The following is a 21736-nucleotide window of genomic DNA, read 5'->3' as shown; positions in this document are numbered from 1 at the left end:
CAGTATGAAGACTTCCACAGAACAGGAAGAAGGAGACAATGAAAATAAATTTTCTTTAAAAATAACATTCCCCTCATTTTGTCCCTGACACTCAACACTCAAAAACAAGTCTGTATAAAACTAGGAATACAGAAAAGGACCACAGAGTAGGTTACATTTCAAAGTCTTAGGACCTACTCTGAACTTCTGTCCTCATCAAGACCCTTGCCTATGGAGCTGAGGGCTCCCTGGTCCCCTGGAGAAAGTGAGTGGTCTCAGATCTCCACTGAAGCAGGGGTGAAGATGTCCCAAGTCACTCACTGTCAAAATTAAACCCAGTAGATGCCCTGCTTCTTTTTGGTTTTCTCATGCCAGAAGGATTTGCCTTTGGTGAACCTCAAAACCTGATTGGCTCGTTCCCCCAGTCTCTGGCTGCACCTCTGTTGGCATCAGCGGAGTTCTCTGCCACCTCAATTTCCTCCTCCCTGACCCTTAGGAATGTGGGTCACGCCCTTTTTTCTTCTTTCTTCATTTTTGGAAATGTGTTAGGGGTCTGAAGCTTTATTTTCTTGCCTGGAGGAGTCTCTACCTTTTTGGCAGCCTCATCTGCTTCCACTTCTTTCCTGAACCCAGCTTTGAAAACTACCACTGCTGCCTTTTTTTCTTCTTCCTCCTCTTCCTCCTCTTCGCTGTTCTTAGCTGCTTTTCCATTCTGGGCAGTCAGTGCAGAGGTGCCATTGGCCTTGGGGACTTTTGGTCTTGCAGAGTACTTGCCCTTGGGCTTCTCTTCCTCTTCCTCACTGGAGTCATCAGAGGAAGAACTGCTGCTGCTCTCAACCTTTCCTTTCTTTGTGGAGGCTGGCTTAGAAGGGGCTGTCCCTCCTGCTGCCTTCTGCAACTTCTTAACTGGGGATTTAGATAGCTTCTCTTCCTCCTCCTCCTCACTGCTGGAGCTGTCTGAATGAGAGCTGCTATCCTTACCACCCTCAGGAGCCTGCTTGGCAGGCAGATATGGAGCTGCTTTGTCGGTTACCTTGGGCTTAAGGGGGGCCACAGTCATCTTTGTCTTCTCCTCCTCACTGGAACTGCTCTCTTTCTCACTGGAGCTGCTGTCAGCCTTTCTCGTCAGAGGCTTCTGGCCACTGCTTTCAGGTTGCTTGAGAGTTGCCGCTGGCTCCGCTGCAGGCAACTTGGTAGTGGCAGCTGGCTTATTTGAGGAATTCTTGTTGGTACTGGCTAGCTTGGAAGGAGCTTCATCATCCTCGAAGCTGCTGGAGTACCAGCTCTGAAGGGCTCTCTGCTGCTTTCTTTGCTGTAGGTTGTTTAGTATTTGCTTTAGAGACGACTGACTTAGCAAGAGTTCATCCTCTTCCTCCGAACTTGAATCAGACTTGTCGCTGCTGTCTTCACTGCTTTCGGAAGGCTGTTTCTTCTCCACAGCTTTCTTGGGAGTCTGGGTTCCCAAGGGGAAGCAGGAGTGGGCACTGAACTTTAGGGACCTGGGTTTTTTTGTTTTTTTTTTTTCCTACTATTTTCTACTATTTTTCCTCGTCACCGAAGGAGTCCTCGCTGCTGGAATTTTTGGGTAGGGGTGGCAGCTGCTTTCACTGGGACCTTGACCACAGCTTGCTTTTAATATACAGTCTTCTTGGGGATGGCTGCTGCCCTCTCTTCCTTTGAGTCATCACTGCTGCTGTTGCTGCTGCTGTTGCAGCTGGCTGCTTTGCCATTGACTACTTTAGGTGCTGCTTGAGCTGAAGTACCTGATGTGGCTGGGACTTTAGCCCGAGCTTTAGCTGCTACAGATGTTGTCTTTGGTTTCTGGTTTTTTGGTGCCTCACCCTCAGAGCTTGGGTCAGAATCAGAATCAGAGCTCTTAGCCTTCTTAAGAGGAGCTTTGGCTGTCTTGGCTTGGGGCTTAACTCCCTTCTGGACAGACCTTTTCTTTTTGTCGTCGTCCTCATCATCACTGGATGCTTCACTGCTGCTGCTCTCTGATGCTTTGGCAATAGCCTTCCCCGGAGGCTGAGACAAACTTGCTCGCAGCCTTCTTACCTGGAGGCCCTTAAACTTCCTCCTCCTCCTTGCTGCTGTCCTCACTATTGTCACTGGATGAAGTCTTCTTCTCACCTTTCTTAGTCATTGGTACATTTATTTGCCTGGAACTTTTGCTTTGGGGCCTTAGCAGACTTGAGACAGAAGCTATAGACATCCAAGAGGGAAGAGGCATTGGCATCCCTCTGTGTAGCTCCTGCAGGTTTGGTGAATATATTGGCCACCTCCAAGAGTTGGTTATCACACAGGAAGTCGAGCACAAGGGGATACAGGTCTGTGGGAATCACACAAGCCAGTGTCTGCCATCCTCTGGGCAATACACGTGACTACCATTATCTATTGGTGCTATTTTTAAGTTGCCTACTTAACAATTATTTAGGGCAATGCAGCGGGTAATCAAGAGATTGACAGTCTAAAGTGTGGGAGACAAACTATTTGAAGACTAGCAAATAAAAATCTTACAATCTGTAAGATATGCTTCTGTCTATGTTTCTACTTGCGTAACTTGTCTATAAACTTATGTCTTTAGATTTCAGCCTTTGAGGGCCATGACAAGACCTAGCTTCAAGCATTGTTTGCCTTGGTCTCTGCATCTAATACATAAGTAAAATTGGTTACCTCTTAAGTTTTTCACTAAAACTAAGGCCATTAGGAGTTAGCATTGTCATTAAAACATGTAATTAAAACTACTAGATATAGGGAACATTCTATATGCATTGTGCACACAAAAAGTACAATGTATTTTGGGATTTTTTGTAAAAGTGTTATAAAAAGGCATAGGAATGTGGTTTCTCTTAAAGAGAAAGCAATTTTGCCTAGTTTAGAGAGTTTAAGAATTGTAAATTAAACTAATAAGACAGAATGGCTAAAACTAAACAGATGCAGAAAGTTGGAAAGTTGGAAAAGAAAGTAAATGTTGTCCTAAAGTAAAGTGATAGAATAAAACTGAAGCTTTAAGCAAGCTGTAGAAGGTTTATGAAAAAATTGATCTTGTGAAAGGAGTTCTGTGTGTCATCAAGTTGGCTACAATTTAAAAGGGATTATTTAGTTTTTCTATAAACTGAACATTAATGTCAAAAATCACACTCACACAGCGCCAGAGTCTGTGCCCCTGTGTCAGAATAACAAGGTTTTCCTGTAAAATTGATCTCTTCTTCAATTAAAAAAAATAAAAACTTATAAAAGGCTTATGGAAATCTTACCTTATGATCACACTGATTGAGATTAGATATATTTGTTACAAGATTTTATTAAAATTAACTTCAGTATTAATAATACACTAATGCAGAGGTAAAATTTAATTTTCTCTTTTGAAAAAGATTTTCATGTAGTATTAAAGATAGTGAAATATTTCTTTTTACCTTTTGAGTAAACTGCAGAGAAAGAGGGCAGAGAGAGAGACAGATTCAACTGGCATCAAGCTGTTTTTATTATGTCTTATGGTTTGGAAATTGGAGTCTCTTCTCTATTAAAGAGTAAAGGTTTTTGCTCTTGAAAGTCTTTGAATTATCACTTTGGCTAAATGGCTAAATGAGTTACTTTACAGTGACCTATGATCCTATTTTGCGACATCAAGTGTTTTAAATCTTTGATATTGACAAACTTTGCAAAATCATATTCTAAATTCGGCCTTTAGCTTTGGATGTTAGGGTCCCTAAAATTCAAGAGAGACATATTTGGCTTGTGTGGTGTATTAAAGTTATACAGGAGGCTTTATCAAATATGAAATGATATTTAACTTTCTTTGAGTTATAGTTTATATAAATGTGTTATTAATGTGCTCCAGATTGTATGAGATTTCTATAATTCTGATGTCTTAATGTTATCAGTAATAATTATGATTATTATTGTAATTGCTGTATTCCACAGCAATAACAAAATTTCCTTGTAATTGTGTCTCTAACAACAGCTGTTCTAATATTTTTGTCATGCACACACAATTGTTGTTTTACTCTGCTACAGTCCGAAAGCTTATATAGGAAAGTTCATGAAAAGCACTCTGATGCTCTTGAATGCAGGTTTCTGATACTGTTAAAGGGTTTGTGTGTCTGGACTAGAGAGAAAACTTCCAGGACTCTCAATGGAGAGCTGATGTGTTCATGAGGCCTGGCCCAATATCATGTAGTACAGGAGCTAACTGCATGGGACTAAACTGGTAAATAACAGAAAATTTTTTTAACAACTTTTTGGGTTGAAACATTGCCTATTCTTTTTGTATTTCTTTCCAGAGTTAAGAAAACTTTTCCTGTTGAGCTATTTATAGCTGACCATAAATTGAGAAAGTATATATATTATTCTCATGAGCAAAAGTTAAAGCATATTTCTTTGTACCTGATTTCTCCAGAATTGGGAAACTATTTGCAAGTTTTCTAATTTTACAACAATATAGTTGTTTGCATATGTTCAATAAGAATCTGTTTTCCTGGCCAGGCACAGTGGCTCACGCCTGTAATCCCAGCACTTCGGGAAGCCGAGGTGGGAGGATCATGAGGTCAGGAGTTCGAGAACAGCCTGACCAACATGGTGAAATCCCATCTCTACTAAAAATACAAAAATTAGCCGGGTATGATGGCATGTGCCTGTAATCCCAGCTACTCAAGAGAATGAGGCAGGAAAATTGCTTGAACCTGGGAGGCAGAGGTTGCAGTAAGCCAAGATCATGACACTGCACTTCAGCCTGGGCGACACAGTGAGACTCTGTCTCAAAAAAAAAAAAAAAAAAATCTGTTTTCTTTTGTTAACAGGATACTGTTGGAGACACCGGTTACTTTACCAAGGTTTTGTCTGGAATGGCATGTTTTCAGATATGACCAGACTGCTTTAAGGGGTGGAGGCTGACTTTAGAGAGAGACAGTAAAATACCCCAAAAAGACCAGCCTGGTATCTTTTCTATGTGATTCCTTTAGAAGTTTCTGACCCGTTTTAAGTAAAATGTCCCTTTTTGACAGGCTCAGGAAACCCAGGTAATTTTGGTACCTTGAGATGCAAATCATCGGTCAAGTATAAATCTTTTTAAAGTTGTTTTGCAAATAAATTTGTCCCACTAAGATTTGTCTTTTGTAGAAATGGGGGACCTAGAGAGAAAAAATATATTGTAAAATTATAGCTAGCTACCCCGCTGGCTAGACAGATAGATAGATAGAGATATCCAACTCTTTTGTGCTGCCTACTGATGTATGGATTCCTCAAAAAATTCTTTGAAACATCTGATTAAAACTACAGTCCAGAAAAATCTATAAGGTTGCTGCTGAAGACTAAAAGAAACTAATGTGTAGACTGCTCCAGACATACAACAGTCAATGTACAACTAAAAGAGTTAAAATAATGATTTTGCCTAAATAACTGGTTGGATTGAGAAGGTGGTGGTATAGCCTGAATCAGTTTCCAGGATTACTTTCTGTTTGTTGCTATATATAATTTGGCCTTGTTTATTCCCATCTTCTTTTTCTTCCTTTTTTTGTCGCCATTTTTCTCTATTGGATACAAGACTTTACAACTTCTTAGTAATGAGCCTTCCTAAATATGTAGGAACTAACTTTCAAGTAATAAATCATCAACAACAAGGGAATCAATGAAACAATAACCAGAGACTCACTTTTTTCATGATGTTTTCTTCCAAAGATTTTGAAGAATGGGGGAAATATGAAAGATAATAGAACCTCAGGACCCCAAACTCACTATGCCAAAGGGAAAGTTAAAAGCTTAGAAACTGAGTCACCTATGGTGGTTTCCTTTTGTTCCTAAACAGATATTTTATAACCTGGTATCATAATCTCATTTTCTCTATTTCCTCTTTTCACTTGTTTACTTTATCTTATGTAAAATGCAGATTTACTGAGCATGAGATAATGCATAATTGACTTTTTCTTCTACTCCCCTTTTTACGTATAAGGTGTAAACTTACTGAGGTTAACCAGAGTCTCATAAGAATGCAACTATCTGTCTCACTGCCCAACCTTCATCTCCTTTTTTCTGTTCCTGCATGCCTTTTCCTCTTTAAAAACAGAAGTTGCCAATACCCCTTTCAGGAAAAGTGTAGGTCAAAAATGCTCCTGCAACTTGAATTCTTTCCCATGCGCACTCTCAATCTTGGTTAAATAAACCCCTATTGATTGAGACCTGCCTCAGTCACTTTTTGTTCACACCTCTGACAATAGGAAACACTAAATACAGCTTAATCTCTAGTCAGATGTAACATAAGGCTTCACTTTTAAGGTCTATTTACTTCAGCTCCCTTTACACAGTACACCGCATCTGGTTTGCAACACAAAGTTACAAAGCACACTAAGGGAGAAAAAACACAGCTTGAAAGACAAGCCTTAGAACTAGACTCATATAATGATAGCAATGTTGGAATTAGTATACTAAAAATTTGAAATGACTATAATTAATACAATAAAGGCTGTAATGAAAAATATTTGAAAATGTGCAGAAACAAATTGTAATTTAGCAGAAAAGTGAAAACTCTATAATTGAAAAGAAAATAGAAATGTTTAAAAAGTAAATAACAGAAATTAAAATGCATTTGATAGACTCAGCAACAGACTGGAGAAAACAGCAACATCAAAAAGAACTACTAAGCTTGAAGAACTCAATAGAAATTTCTCACACCAAACAACAACGAGGAAAAAAAATTAGAAAAAAAATAGAATGGAGTGTCTAAAAACTGTTGGAAAATTAAAAAATTGTAACATATGAATAGTGGAAAGATTGAGAGAGAGGAAAGAGACGAAGAAACACAAAAAAATATATATTTGAAACCAGAATGACTTTCCCAAAATTAATAACAAGTATATCAAATCTAAATAGCAAACAGATCAAGGAAGCTCAGAAAACACCAATCAAATTAAAGGCCAAAACCTTTAAGCCTACCTGTATTACATTCAAATTAAATCATATACACAGAAAATTTCAAAAAAGCTACAGGCGGAAAACAACTTACTAATAAAGGAGTAAAAATAGTAATTACATACATAATTTTCAGAACTCATGCAAGGCCTCTACAGTGGGCTGTCCAGTCCTCTTCTGCAGGGTTGGTGGGACACCGCTGAGCAGAGCTGGAGGCCCTGGCTTGCCCACAAATATCCCAATGATGAGTGCAGGCACCAGTAGTGATAGGGGTGGCTGGGAGGAGCCCCTGGTGAAGTGTGTTGAGGTCTCTGCTGGGAGGTGAGGGGGCTATACTGGCTCTTTCTCCTAAATAGGCAGAAATGTGATTTGTTTCCTTATCACACCTCTGTTTCAGGACTTATGACTCCTAGTTCAGATGCACACTCTAGTCTATCTCCAGACTGCAATGTGGTTGAGAGCCATGGGGGACCACTTGTTTTGCAACTCTCCATGGGAGCACTTCCAGGTCATAACCTTGTCACTCAACCTGATACAGACAGCTTTAAGACTCACCTGCTCTCTGATGTGTCAGTACTGATGCTTCCTGTAAACAGGAGACACCACCTTTGGGCTTGTGCATGTACGTATTTGTTGTGGTGGTGCCACTTTGGGGCCCATGTGAGTGGGTGTTGGTCATGGTGTTGTCAGCTGGTTGGATCAGCCTGAGCTTAGGCCCTGGGGGAAGTGGTCAGGAGCCAGAAGAGTTGGAACAGAGTAGGTAGTTCCCCAGCTCCCAAGCCCCTAGATGGCCTACTGGACAACATGTGTGACTCCTAAGGGGCAGGACCGGAGTCAAGATAGTCCAGAATTCAGGTGCTGGCTGTGATGGAGTGGGCTGGTCCCTAGGTCACCAGGCAAACTCTTAGGCAGGGCAGGTGGAAGGCTTCAGTGGCGAGAGCCTGAGGGAATATTACAGGCATGTCAGAGTTGGGTTTTCATAAGGGCTCTGGGCCATAGGTGAACTGTTCAGTGGGGACAAGAGTGCTATGCTGTGAGCCTTTCACTGGAGAGGGCAGGACCCCTCAGCTGGGGCAACGGAGACTGGCAGCTGCTGGGCACACAGCACACTTACACTTCCTTCCCAGCCAAATAATGCTGAACTTCACAGCTGCAGGCATGCAAAGGTGCCAAGCATATTCTTTTACCACTGGGAGTTTTCCCCTGATGAAAGCAGAACCAAGATCCACCATGGTGTTCGGGTGGGGGCAAGGTTCCTGCACTGGAAGCCCAAGCTGAGGCATGCCTGGCTGAGAGCAGTGAGGGTGGGTGGGGGAAGTCACATGGTTTACAACCTGAGTGGTTGCAAGAGAAGGGCAGAGCTGTGCCTGTCTGAAGAGTTCAGGCTGGGGTGGAGTTGCTGTGCTGGAAGCCCTGATGGGAACTTCGCCTGTGGAGGAGGAGCATAGCCTTCTGACGACACTATGGCTGCAGCCTCTAGCAGGAATATTGCACTGAACTGGGCTGCTCAGTGATCCAGGACCTGTGGGGCTCCATGTGGGCTTGAGCAGCCCCTCTGCAAAGACTCCCAGCAGCTCTCTGTGTTGGTCTAGAGGCCCAGGGCTGGAGTTATGGGGATTCTGCCATGCCCAGGGATGCAAAGGTCCCTGTTGGAAGTGTGAATCCCCTGGGGATTCTCCCTCACTCACCTTTTGGGTGCACACTAGTCCTGGGTGGATGGCTACCCGGCTTCAGTCCTTTCTGGTCTCTGTGGGTGCCTTGCTTCCTTGGTAAATCCTGACACGGTCTCAGACGATCCCCTTGAAGAGCTAGTATTTACTCACCATTATGTTTCCTCTTCATGAGATCGCTACACACTAGCTGCTTCTAGTAAGCCATTTTGGACCAACCCCTAAATATCAAGCTTTTAAAAAGAATAAAAAGCCATCTTATCAGGTACACTTGAAATACAAATTTTGAATTTGGAAACTGTGTTTTGTCTGAGAGGGAGGCTTGCTGGCATGATTTGGCCTGCAAAATTGACCTACTTTGATCTTTCTAATTAAACAAGACTTTTGAACTTATTCTCTGTAAATGAACTCTTCAAAATGGTCATTAATGATACTCCTCGAATGTCTTTCTTCGTATTTTTTGTGTTAAATAAAGATTGACTTGCCATCAGTAACAAATGTAAAACTAATACAAAAGCACTATCTAGAGTAGCCATAAATGTACTGGTCTGTGTATACCCGGAATCTAGGAAGTAAATAATAATGTTATGGCACTCATTATTACATTGGATAGCAGAGCATTTATTGACACCCAAAGCTTCAGCTGAAACACAGAATTAAATGGCTTCTCTAATTAGCTGACTCCGCTAGAAAGAAAGGTGCAAAATATTACGGAAGAGCATGATCGCAGTGCATTGGCCCATTATTACTCAAATTCTGAACAATAAAGGATGTGTTTTAATTAATTCTCTATCTCCCCATTGAATTATTGGACTCCTCACTATGTTTTCCATTGCTTGAATTACATATGGGAGTGATCACCTGTCTGCTGCTATAGGTGTGGAATATGGGAATCAGTTCTTTTCCTAGGTTTGTTCTTACGCAGGCAGGTTTGATTTTGTGTCCGGACAGCAATTCCAAGACAGTCAGCACCATTACTCCCAGAATTCTATTTCTAATCACAGGACAATAAATTTCTAATTAGACACCAACTTATGTAAAATAAACATGTAGCAGAAAAGCCAGGAAAAATTAAGTTAGGTTAGAAGTTAAAAGTAGCTGGGCATGATGGTGTACACCTGTAGTCCCAGCTACTTTCGAAGCTGAGATAGGAGGATCATTTGAGCCTAGGAGTTCAAAGTCAGCCTCAGCAATACAATGAGACCCTCATTCCCTTCCAAAAAAGTAGCCAAACATAATTATTAATTCTTCCTTATCTAAACCTCAAATTTTGTTTGTTTGTTTGTTTGCAGGCAGAATCTCACTCTGTCACCTGGGCTGCCGTGCAGTGGTGCGGTCTCGGCTTATTGCAACCTCCACCTCCTGGGTTCCAGTGATTCTCCTGCCTCAGCCTCCTGAGTAGCTGGGACTATAGGCGCGTGCTACCATGCCTGGCTAATTTTGTATTTTTAGTCAAGACGGGGTTTTACCATGTTAGCCAGAATGATCTCGATCTCCTGACCTTGTGATCCACCCACCTCAGTCTCCCAAAGTGCTGGGATTACAGGTGTGAGCCACCGTGCCCAGTCCTAAATCTCAATTTTTAAATCAGCAATGTGAGTGTAACAATATTTGATAATTTAGTTTTTCTGCTTGTGTTTTGCTTGTGTATTATGTCTGGGAAGTTGACATAATATATGGCCATACTTTAGGAGCCATAAAATGCTCAGTTAATATGGTATGTATTAGATGCTCAATAAGTAATTGTTGAACAAAATTTTAAAAATTAGAAACTGAAGAAGGAATTTCCTGAGAAATTTCATCAGACAATTATCAAGCAGTTACCATGTATATCACAGTATTAGGCCTTGGGGACGCATGGCTGAATCTTGCATGCTCACATTTTCCAAAACTAGACAGATACAGTTTGGAACATGTAGAGCTGTTGATATATTTATTAACTTTCCACAGTAGAAATACATTATAGTGGTCCACAAACAGAGTAGGGGATTGTATTAATCATGTTTTAATTTTTTTTTCTGTATTTTATGATGCTTTGACATCTTGGGGCCTTGTTGGACTAGGGGAAGAAATGCCTCCTCAAGAGTTACCTAATTCCCAAAGATAGCAAACAATTTGCTTGCAAGAATTTTTTTTACAAGTAAACTAATCAGTCACAAGACCATATCATATCCACTTCTTTTTATCAGTTTCCTGCAGTCTGTGACACTATTCCCCTGCCCAGGTCTAGGTTCTGGACAACTAGGGATCAACCCTGCAGCCCAGAGTTTGCCAAATTATTCAAACTATCCAATTCTAAGCCTGCTCAGCTTTCTTACCCTGCCTCTCCCACTCTTTGCCACAAAAACAACAATAAAGACTATAAATCCTGGCTTTCTCTCTCTTTTCTCCATATCCGGACCTACTCTGGTGTTTCCTTCATGTGACCCCACATGAAGCTGCATGTCCCTCCTGTGGGCACTTGTGAGTACCTATCTTCCGAATGACAACTGTCTCCTGGTCTATTGACCACACCAAACCTGAATAATAAAACCTACATTTCAAAACAGGAATGGTAAATTCTCCTGGCATACGATTGGGTGGACACGCTGGCATTTAGCAGCTCTTAATGAACCCTTATCCATTTCAGGAACTAGAACCTAAAAATATAAACTGATTCACTTGTTCAGCAGCAATAAGAAAAAGAAAAATTATAAACTGAGAAGACTTGGGAGCAGCAGCATTCTTCCTGTTCTAGTCCAAGGTAGAAGAGGGTATGAGATCCTAATGGACTGATTTGGAATGGTAGCTCTGCAAGTTACTTAACCTTGTTTAAGCCCTGATTTCTTTATCTGTAAAATAACATTAATAGGAAGAATGCTAGGACTAAAGGAAATGATGTATTGCATCTTACTTAGAGACTGCTAAAAATTTCCTCATCAATTTGATTCAGTTGAAATGGTACATATTGAGATTCTGCTGAGGATTCATTGGCTCCCTTCTCTGCTTGTCCCCTGGATATTTTCACTGTGCTTTTTTAAACCAATCAATCCTTCACCTAAGTATGTATCTTTGACATTATAAAATATACAATTGTTTTCATTATATCTTAATCTCAGCACGCAGATGACTATGGCCATTTGTTGTCGTTGTTCAAAAAACATTTATTGCATCTGTTTTGGAACTGAGAATTTCATGACCCATTTTAGTGACATGGCAGCCTAACACAATTTGCTCAATTCAGGTTTAAAGTGTAAATCTGTCCCACATCTTCCACACCCTTATAATTTCCTTTCACTTTCATTTTATGTTATTTTTACTGTTTTTTTCTCTAAAGCCAGTGGTTCTCAAACAGGATGTGTAGGAATCATCAGATTGATATTTTCTGCTTCCAAAATTATGATCTTATAGACCTATGGCAGGGACCAAAAATCTACATCTCTAACAGGTTCCCAAGTGATGTCTATGTTGCTGTTTCTTGACTACACTTTGAGAACTACTGCTCTGAGACAGTGATTCTCAATGATGACTGAGTATTAGAATCATTTGTGAGCTTTCTTTAAAAAATTATCGGAGATTTTTTAGCAGTCTTTAAATGTTTCTAGGTATAGAATCACTATCAGTGAAGAGAGATAGTTTGACTTCTTTTCCTACTTGGATGCTTTTTATTTCTTTTTCTTGACTGATTGCTCTGGTTGGGACTTCTACTACTATGTTGAATAGGAGTGGTGACAGTGGGACAGTGGGTGTCCTTGTCTTGCTGCAGTTCTCAAGAGGAGTAGTTCCAGCTTTTGCCTATTCAATATAATGTTGGCTGTGGGTTTGTCATAAATGACTCTTCTTTTTTTCAATGCCTAGTCTGTTGAGAGTTTTTAACATGAAGGGATGTTGGATTTTATCAAAAGCTTTTTCTGCATCTATTGAGATGATCATATGATTTTTGTTTTTACCACTTTTTATGTGGTGAATCACATTTATTGATTTCTCTATGTTGAACCATTCTTGCATCCCAGGAATAAAGCCTACTTGATTGTGGTGGACTAATTTTTTGATGTGCTGCATGATTCAGTTTGCAAAAATTTTGTTGAGGATTTTTGCACCTATGTGCATCAGAGATATTGGCCTGAAGTTTTCTTTTTCTTTTTTCATTATGTCTACTGGATTTCATTAAGTCATCAGGCTGATGCTGTTTCCATAGAATGAGTTAGGGAGGAGCCCCTCATCCTCAATTTTTTGGAATAGTTTCAATAGATTTGGTATCCAATCTTCTTTGTATGTCTGGTAGAATTCAGCTGTGAATTCATCTGGTCCGGGACTTTTTTTAATTGGTAGTTTCCTTATTTCTGATTCAACTCTGGAGCTTGTTATTGGTCTACTTGGGGCTTCAATCTCTTCCTCATTCAATCTTGGCAGATTGTGTGCTTCCAGAATTTTTTCCACTTCCTCTAGATTTTCTAACTTGAGTACATAGAGTTGTTCATAGTAGTCTGAGAATCTTTTGTATTTCTGTGAGATCCCTTGTACTATTACCTTTGTAATTTCTGATTGTGCTTATGTGAATCTTCTCTTTCTTTATTAATATACCTACTGGCCTATCAGTTTTTTGAGGTGGGGCTTTATTTCTGAGGTCATTATGTTATTGATCTTATGTATGGATTTTTTGCATCTTAGTTTCATTAAACTTTTCTCTAGTTTTAGTTATTTCTTTTCTTCTGCTAGCTTTGGAATTGGTTTGTTCTCTTTTTCTAGTTCCTTTAGGTTCACAGTTAGAAGGTTCATGTGAGATATTTCTGACTTCTTGATGAAGGCATTTGGGGCTATAAACTTTCTTCTTAATACTGCTTTGGCTGCATCTTTGGGATTTGGGTTAAGTTTTGTCCTTATTTTTCAATGATTTTTAATTTCTGCTTTAAATGAAAGAAATCAGATATAACACAAATAAATTTTAAAAATTCCATGCTCATGGATTGGAAGAATCAATATTGTAAAACAGCCATGCTGTCCATAGCAATTTATAGATTCAATGATTCTTATCAAATTATCAATGTCATTCTTCACATAATTAGGAAACAAATCTATTCTAAATTTCATATGGAACAAAAAGAGCCCAAATAGCCAAAGCCATCCAAAGCAAAAAGAACAAAATTGGGGGTATCATACTGCCTGACTTCAAACTATACTATAAAGCTACATTAACCAAAAGAGCATATGACAGGTACAAAAACAGACACATAGACCAATGGAACAGAGAGTAAGCTCAGAAACAAAGCCACACACCAACAACCATCTGATCTTCAACAAGGCCAACAAAAACAAGCAATGGAGAAAGGGCGCCCTATTCAAGAAATGGTGCTGAGATAGCTGGCTAGCCATAGGCTACAGCTAGAACCTTAGCTCTCACCATGTACAAAAATTAACTCAAAATAGATCAAAGATTTTAACGTAAGACTTCGAACTATAAAAATCCTGTAAGAGAACCTAGAAAATACTCTTCTCGACATCAGCCTTGGCAAAGAATTTATGGCTAAGTCCCCAAAAGCAATTGCAACAAAACCAAAAATAGACAAGTGGGACTTAATTAAATTAAAGAGCTTCTGCACAGCAAAATAAGCTGTCAACAGAGTAAACAGACAACCTACAGAATGGAAAAAGATATTTACAAACTATGCATCTGACAAAGACCTAAAATCTAAAATCTACAGGGAGCTTTAATCAACAAGCAAAAAAAAAAAAAAATTCCCCTTAAAAATTGGCAAAGGACAAGAACAGACATTTTTCAAAGGAAGGCATAAAAGTGGTGAACAAACATGAAAAAATGCTCAACACCACTAATCATCGGAGAAATGCAAATCCAAACCACAATGCGAAACCATCTCACACCAATTAGAATGGCTATAATTAAAAAGTCAAAGTACAAAAGGTGCTGATGAGGCTGTGGAGAAAAGGGAATGCTTAATACACTGTTGGTGGAAATGTAAATTAGACCAGACACCGTGGAAAGCAGTCTGGAGATTTCTCAAAGAATTTAAAACAGAACTACCATTCGACCCAAGAATCCAAAAAAAAAAAAAAAAAAAAATCCAAAGAAAAATAACTCCCTCTATCAAAAACACATAGGTATGTTCATCACTGCATCACGGCACTATTCACAGTATCAAAGACATGAAATCAACACAGGTGCCTATGAATGGTAGACTGGATAAAGAAAATGTGGTACATCTATACCATCCAATACTATGCAGCCATAAAAAGAATGAAATCATGTCTTTTGCAGCAACATGAATTCACCTGGAGGCCATAATCCCAAGAAAATTAATGTAGTAACCAAAAACCAAATACCGCATGTTCTCACTTCTAAGTGGGAGCTAAACATTGACCACACATGGACTTCAATACAGAAACAATAGACACTGCAGACTCCCACAGCAGTGAAAGAGGGAGGGGCGATGGGTTGAAATACTACCTTTCAGGTTCTATGTTCACTGCCTGGGTGACGGAATTCATACCCCAAACCTCAGCATTATGCAATATCTCCTGTATCTAACATAAAAGTTGAAATTTTCACTTTGGGAGGCAGAGGCGGGCGTATGATGAGGTCAGGAGATCGAGACCATCCTGGCTAACATGGTGAAACCCCGTCTCTACTAAAAATGCAAAAAATTAGCCAGGCATAGTGGCAGGCACCTATAGTCCCAGCTACTCGGGAGGCTGAGGCAGGAGAATGGCGTGATCCAGGGAGGCGCAGCTTGCAGTGAGCCGAGATCGCGCCACTGCACTCCAGCCTGGGAAACAGAGCGAGACTCTGTCTCAAACAACAAAACAAAACGAAAAAGTTGAAATTTACAAAAAAATACTAAAAAATCTAGACCCCACATTTAACTACACAAGTGATCTGGGCCTGAGCCTGGACACCATTATGTAGTAAAAGTTCTGGAGATTGAGAACACCTGCTTTAAAGCAGAGCTCTGTGTAGGTCTTGGTAGGAAGGAGGACCTCTGCTTGAGGCCAAGGTCTACCATTGTGATTCAGGAGAATACTACTGCCAAACTAAAGCTGTAGAATTCTGATTCAGCTGGTGTTGGTGCTTATTCAGTCACTGTTGTGGGAATGGCAGTTTTCCTGGTTTGGACAGGCCAACAGCATGCTTAACAATTTTGAACATTGCCTTTGATCTGCATCACCACATCTAATCTCCATTCAGCCCATGTACTGCTTGTCTGGCTCTGTACACCACCAGGCCTGGCCTGGCTCAACTCAAACTAGGAACCAACACCTAATGAAGTTAGACCCTCAAATCCTTATATTCTTTGTTGCCTTGGTGTTGGTTGGCCTACTTAAAAATAGGAACAAATTGCAACAAGTTAGATTTTCAACTTCTGATTTTGTGGTTCTGCTTTCTGTTCATGATCTGCAGTTGTCCTCTTATATCTAAATGTTTAGTGTTATTCTCTACACTTACCTGATTCTTTCCCTCCAATTGCCATGAACCATCTGGTTCTGCTGCCTCTCACTGCCAGGCGTAGGCCTCTGTGCTAGGGCCAGGTACTCCTTCATCTCTGAAGCAGGAGCCATGGCTTGCTAGCCCAGCACTCTGCCCAACTTCTTCCTTGGACTATCTGATATTTAACACCCCAGATCCAACCTTTGTCAGCATTTTCTAAAATCTAGACTATGCCATCAGTAACTAGGGAACAAATATTTTAGTAACTGATCTGTGAAATCTGTCATTTCATTGATTACCATTTATTCAACTCCTATCAAACTCTGGGCTATTATCTAAATGCCTAAATGACACATGAAATATGCTTCATTTTAGTATGTAGTTTTTAAGAGTTAAGCCTTAGTAAACCAAATGTCTTTCCATGTTTTCTTTTATCCACAGCCTGAAGTGGGGCTTCTCAAACCATAGAGTGCTTAAGAATCATCTGGACACAGACTGCTGGACCCCACTCCCACAGGTTCTGATTCAGTAGGTCTGGGATGGGACCCAAGAATCTGCATCTCTAATATGCTTCCACATGATGTTGATCCTGCTGGTCTACAGGCCATGCTTTGAATATAGCACTGGCCTAAATCACAGACACCCCATGTTGGCTTGACAGCTCATATTTGAACTTCAGCTTGACTATTACTGAGAATTCCCAGCATGAAGAGCCTGTGACAGAAAAAGACGATTATTTGTTTGGTTCTCTTTATTTGACTATTATTTTTCCCATTTCCCATTTCCCATTTCCCAGTGTTTCCTTTAATCCCTAAGTACCCGGAGACGCAGAACGCTTCTGTAGAATTTTATTGTCCTAGCTTTTACCCTGATGGATCATCTTTCAACAGACACGTGAGCCCTCAGCAAATGCATTATGTCATCCTTCTGAATGCCGCAGAGAGAACTGATATGCCTTTGGGTCTGATGTGAAGCGATGGCTTCAGTGTGCCCATCATGCTGCGACTCTGACTTGGGAAGGTTCCCAGAATTGTGACAGAAAACCCTGTGGCTGGGGCCGAGTGGGGAAGGGGAGGGCTTGTGATCCTGTTGCTCAAGCCTGTTGCTCCAAGCACGTGTGAGCAGATCTGTCTCCTCCCAGGCTGCCACATTCAAAAGTGGGACTTATTTTTAGAGACGAAATCATTAGTTCTTAGTCCCTCTCAAGATTCTTTTTTTCCCATTAAGTAAATTTTAAGAACCTGGTTTTTATAAGAAAATTTTCAGGATTTTAGAAAAAAAATGGTAATGATTATAGCCTTGGTGCAATGAACCCATTTGCCTCCCTTCTAGACAAAGGCAGACTTCCCACAGCAGTCACTGCCTAAAGTTCCTAGGCCCTACATTAAATATCCAAATCAGCCTGATCTTCCACATCTTATTAGAAAAGCCCCTGCCTCTTTTGATTACCTGGGTCTCGTAAACCTAGGATTTCAAAAATCAACTTTATTGTACATTGAACTATTGCTTTTTAAGCTTACTGCAATATCCCATAATGGACTTTTAGTAAATAAACTTCTGTCTTACACATGTAAAAATTTTTTCTTAAGAACAAAAAATGTCAATAGACATTCTCTATATTAAAGCAGAAACTACTGGACATTTATCTAATCTCCTGAAATTCATGGTTATAATACAAGAATTTTAACATGCTTTCTTTGCCCCTAGTCAATAGATGAGATTTTAATAGTTTTTATACTTGAAAATCCACTAATGTTGTCCATTTTTGCTTTTGATTAAATTGTATTTGTAAATTGAATGGTGATGAATTAGAAAATTAATATTGTTAAAATGTTCATAATACTCAAAGCAATATACAAGTTCAATGCAATTTCTTTCAAAATTACAATGGCATTTTTAATAGAAATAGGAAAAAAATCTTAAAATTCATATAGAACCACAAAAGATCCCAATAGCCAATTTATTCTTGGACAAAAAGAACAAAGCTGGAGGCATCATACTGCTTGAATTTTAAATTATACTGCAAAGCAATAGAATTAAAAACAGTATTCTCCAATGATAAAAACAGACACATAGACCAATGGAAGAGAGTAGAGGGCCAGATATAAGTCACACATATAAGTCAACTAATCTTTGATAAATATATGATGGAAAAAAGACAGTCCCCTTAACAAATTGTGTTGGGAAAACTGGATAACCACATGCAGAATGATAAAATTGGACATATATTACACCATAGATGAACATTTACTTGAAATGGATTAAAGACTTAAATGTAAAGCCTGAAGTCATAAAATTCCTAGAAGAAAACACAGGAAAAAAGTTCCATGACATTGTTCTGGGCAATTACTTTTGGATATAACCTCAAAAGCACAGGCAGCAAATGCAAAAAATACGTAAATGGGATTACATCAAGCTAAAAAGCTTCTGAACAGCATAAAAGAATTAATAGAGTGAAGAGACAATCTATGGCATGGTAGAAAATATTTATAAATCATACATCTGATAAGGAGTTAATATCCAAAATATGTAAAGAACACATGCAACTCAATAGCAAGAAAACAACCCAATTTTAAAAAAATGGGCCAAGGATCTGAATAACCATTTTTGCATAAAGACATACGTGTATGTGAAAAATTGCTAAACCTCATTAATCATCAGAAAATGCAAGTCAAAACCCCAGTGAGATATCACCTAACTCCAGTTAGAATGGCCAGTATCTGTAAGACAAAAGATAAATGTTGGCGAGGATGTGAAGGACATGAAACCCTGTATACTAGGAAAGTAAATTAGTGGAAAACTATAGGAAGGTTCCTCAAAAAATTAAAAATAGAATCACCATTTAATCCAGCAATGCCTCTTCTGGGTATATATTAATAAAAACTAAAATCAGTATTCCCAAGAGAATCTTCACTGCCATGTTTATTGAAGCATTATTATTCATAATAACCAAGATATGGAAATAAATGAAATGTCCACAAATGAATAAAGAATACACACACACACACACATGAATATTATTTAGCTATTAAAAATAAAATCCTGCCATTTGTAATAATGTGGATAATCCTGAAAAAAAATTGTTAAGTAAAATAAATAAGACACAGAAAGACAACTACTCTGTAATATTAATCATATGTAAAAACTTTTTTTTTTTTTTTTTTGAGACAGAGTCTCGCTCTGTCTGCCAGGCTGGAGTGCATTGGCTGAATCTCAGCTCACTGCAAGCTCCGCCTCCCGGGTTTACACCATTCTCCTGCCTCAGCCTCCCGAGTAGCTGGGACTACAGGCGCCCGCCACCTCGCCCGGCTAGTTTTTTTGTATTTTTTAGTAGAGACGGGATTTAACCGTGTTAGCCAGGATATGTAAAATCTTTAACAGGTGAGCTCACAGAAGCAGAGTACAATGGTGGTTGCCGGGAGCTGGGGATTAGAGGAAATGGGAAGATGTTAGTGAAAGGGCTCAAACTTTTAGTTTTAAGATGAGTAAGTGCAGGGATCTAATATGCACAATGGCAACTCCAGTTAGTAACACTAAGAGTAGTCCTTAAATATTCCTTAACCACCCTCCCATACACTATAGTAATTATGTGTAGCAATGAAAATGTTAATTAAATTAATTATGGTAATCAGTGTATAATATATATGTGAATCAAATAATTATGCTCTACATCTTGGATAGACAAAATATGCAATTTGTGATTTATACCTCAATAAAACTGGAAAAAAAAACATAAAAGAACATGTACCTGTAAATGTGTAATGAGGAATGTCCTCATTTAGAAGCCTATTTAAAATTCATAATCAGCTTGCGGCTGATAAGGCCCAGCAACTCCCTAGAAGAAATACGGCATAATGCATTTCATACCACCCTCTCTCACTACAGCTATAACATCTTATTTTTACAATTTAATCTTATTAAGTGACACTGAGACCATCAATTTTAGGTGAGCAGGAGATAGATTTTGTAAAGAAATACAAGGAACTCAAAGGGAAGCAATTTTAAAATGTAACAGCATAAAGTCCAAAGGGTTTCTGTGGTCCAAGGCCGGAGGAAGGGCCCATCATTGTAAAGCAGCCAACTGTAGCTCCTCTGCTTTGCTGAGATGATGGAGGAGGAGAGTGAGGTTATATGAGTCCAGGTCAGTCTTTTCTTCTTAAAAGTTTAGTGTGGCAAACGAAGACGGCCCAAACAAGAGAATTCAGTGGGATGCTGCTGTGTCAGTTTCTGGACCCAGACCTTAAGAGATGGGAAGCTTCCACTATTTGTCTTTTGGAACACCTGTTCTTGGAACCAAGCCTCCACAGAAGCACAGCTACATTATATGTGCCTTTGCAAGATGTTTGGATGCATTCTCAGCAGAAGGTAGAGTATAAATATACAAATACACAAAAGAATGTTACAAATGCAAATGTAAAAGGCAACAGAGTAATTCAGTATAATAAGAATGAACAGTTTGAGGTCCAGCACTTGTTAAGTCAGTCTGCAAGTGCTGAAATTATGCAAAAGGAAAGGTGTTTTTTAGGAGGACCTAAAACAACTTTTTTTTTTTTTTTTTTTTGAGACCACCGCGCCTGGCCCTGAAACAACTTTTTAATTTTATACTCTCTCAACTCATCTCAAGCCTATTCCCAGTAGAAGCACTGAGCCTCAAATGGCGGTCAGAAATGTTGTCCTGAATAAACAGTTTCAAGTGATAAATCAGGAATCTAGGTCACATATGTATTAGATGTGTGTTCTTGTGTATATGGACATTCTAATAACCCATATCAATGTGACTTTTAATAATTCTTTCTTTTATAAAAATTGGATGAATGTTTATTTACTCTAGAAACATTTATCGAGAGCCCAATGAGAGTTGAAGTTGTACTTTATAGTATATATTTTCTAATAAGATATACTTTTGCTAAAAGAGACAGCTGCCTATGGTGATACTTTGCTTTTGCGTAATTTAAGCTATCTGTAACACTGCAAACAAGATTAAAAAATGAGTCTATCAGCTGGGCGCAGTGACTCTTGCGTGTAATCCCAGCATTTTGGGAGGCCGAGGCGGGCAGATTGCTTGACCTCAGGAGTTCGAGACCAGCCTGGCCAACATGGTTGAAACACCATCTCTACCAAAAAATACAAAATTAGCCAGGTATGGTGGGAGGTGCCCGTAGTCCCAGCTACTGGGAGGCTGAGGTGGGAGAATCGCTTGAACCCAGGAAGTGGAGGTTGCAGTGAGCCGAGATTGAGCCACTGAACTCCAGCCTGGGCGACAGAATGAGACCCTGTCTCAAAAAAATAAATAAATAATGATTCTCTCCCTTTTCACTATGCAGAAATAAGTAGATTCTCGGTAACTGCGATGAGTGTGACTCATTTCTGAGGAAGAGGAATTTTTTAAACCCTATTTTTGTATAAAAGTAATTGTTATTTAATGTAATTAAAAACATTAAAATGGTAAATAATTTGAGTTCGGTGTTTTATATATTCAAATAAAGCTAGAAGGTATTTTTAAGGAAGACCTAAAACAATTTTTTTATTTTATATTCTCTCAACTCAACTCTGCTTTTTTTCATTGTTTCATATCAGCCGTGCAAACATTCAATACTAAATAATAAAGAGATAGAGCTAAACAGATAATAAACTTGAATTAGGTAAACTTAATCCGGGTACATAGAACACACCATTAGGGCATATAATCTTACTAATAGTTTAATCTGACAGATGCCAACTTCAAATTAATAACTTGAAGGTAATTAATAAAAAAAGAGGGAAC

General features: G+C 39.2%; 1 pseudogene; it reads right to left on the bottom strand.

Annotated features, from left to right (window-relative positions):
- Window positions 1-308: 308 nt before the first annotated feature.
- Window positions 309-2340, bottom strand: LOC105518078 (annotated as a pseudogene).
- Window positions 2341-21736: the final 19396 nt, after the last annotated feature.

The sequence above is a fragment of the Colobus angolensis genome, unplaced genomic scaffold (assembly GCF_000951035.1).
Source record: "Colobus angolensis palliatus isolate OR3802 unplaced genomic scaffold, Cang.pa_1.0 Scaffold310, whole genome shotgun sequence".
NCBI lineage: Eukaryota > Metazoa > Chordata > Mammalia > Primates > Cercopithecidae > Colobus > Colobus angolensis.
Note: the sequence above shows the minus strand (reverse complement) of the source record. Positions and strands in the feature narration are given on the sequence as shown.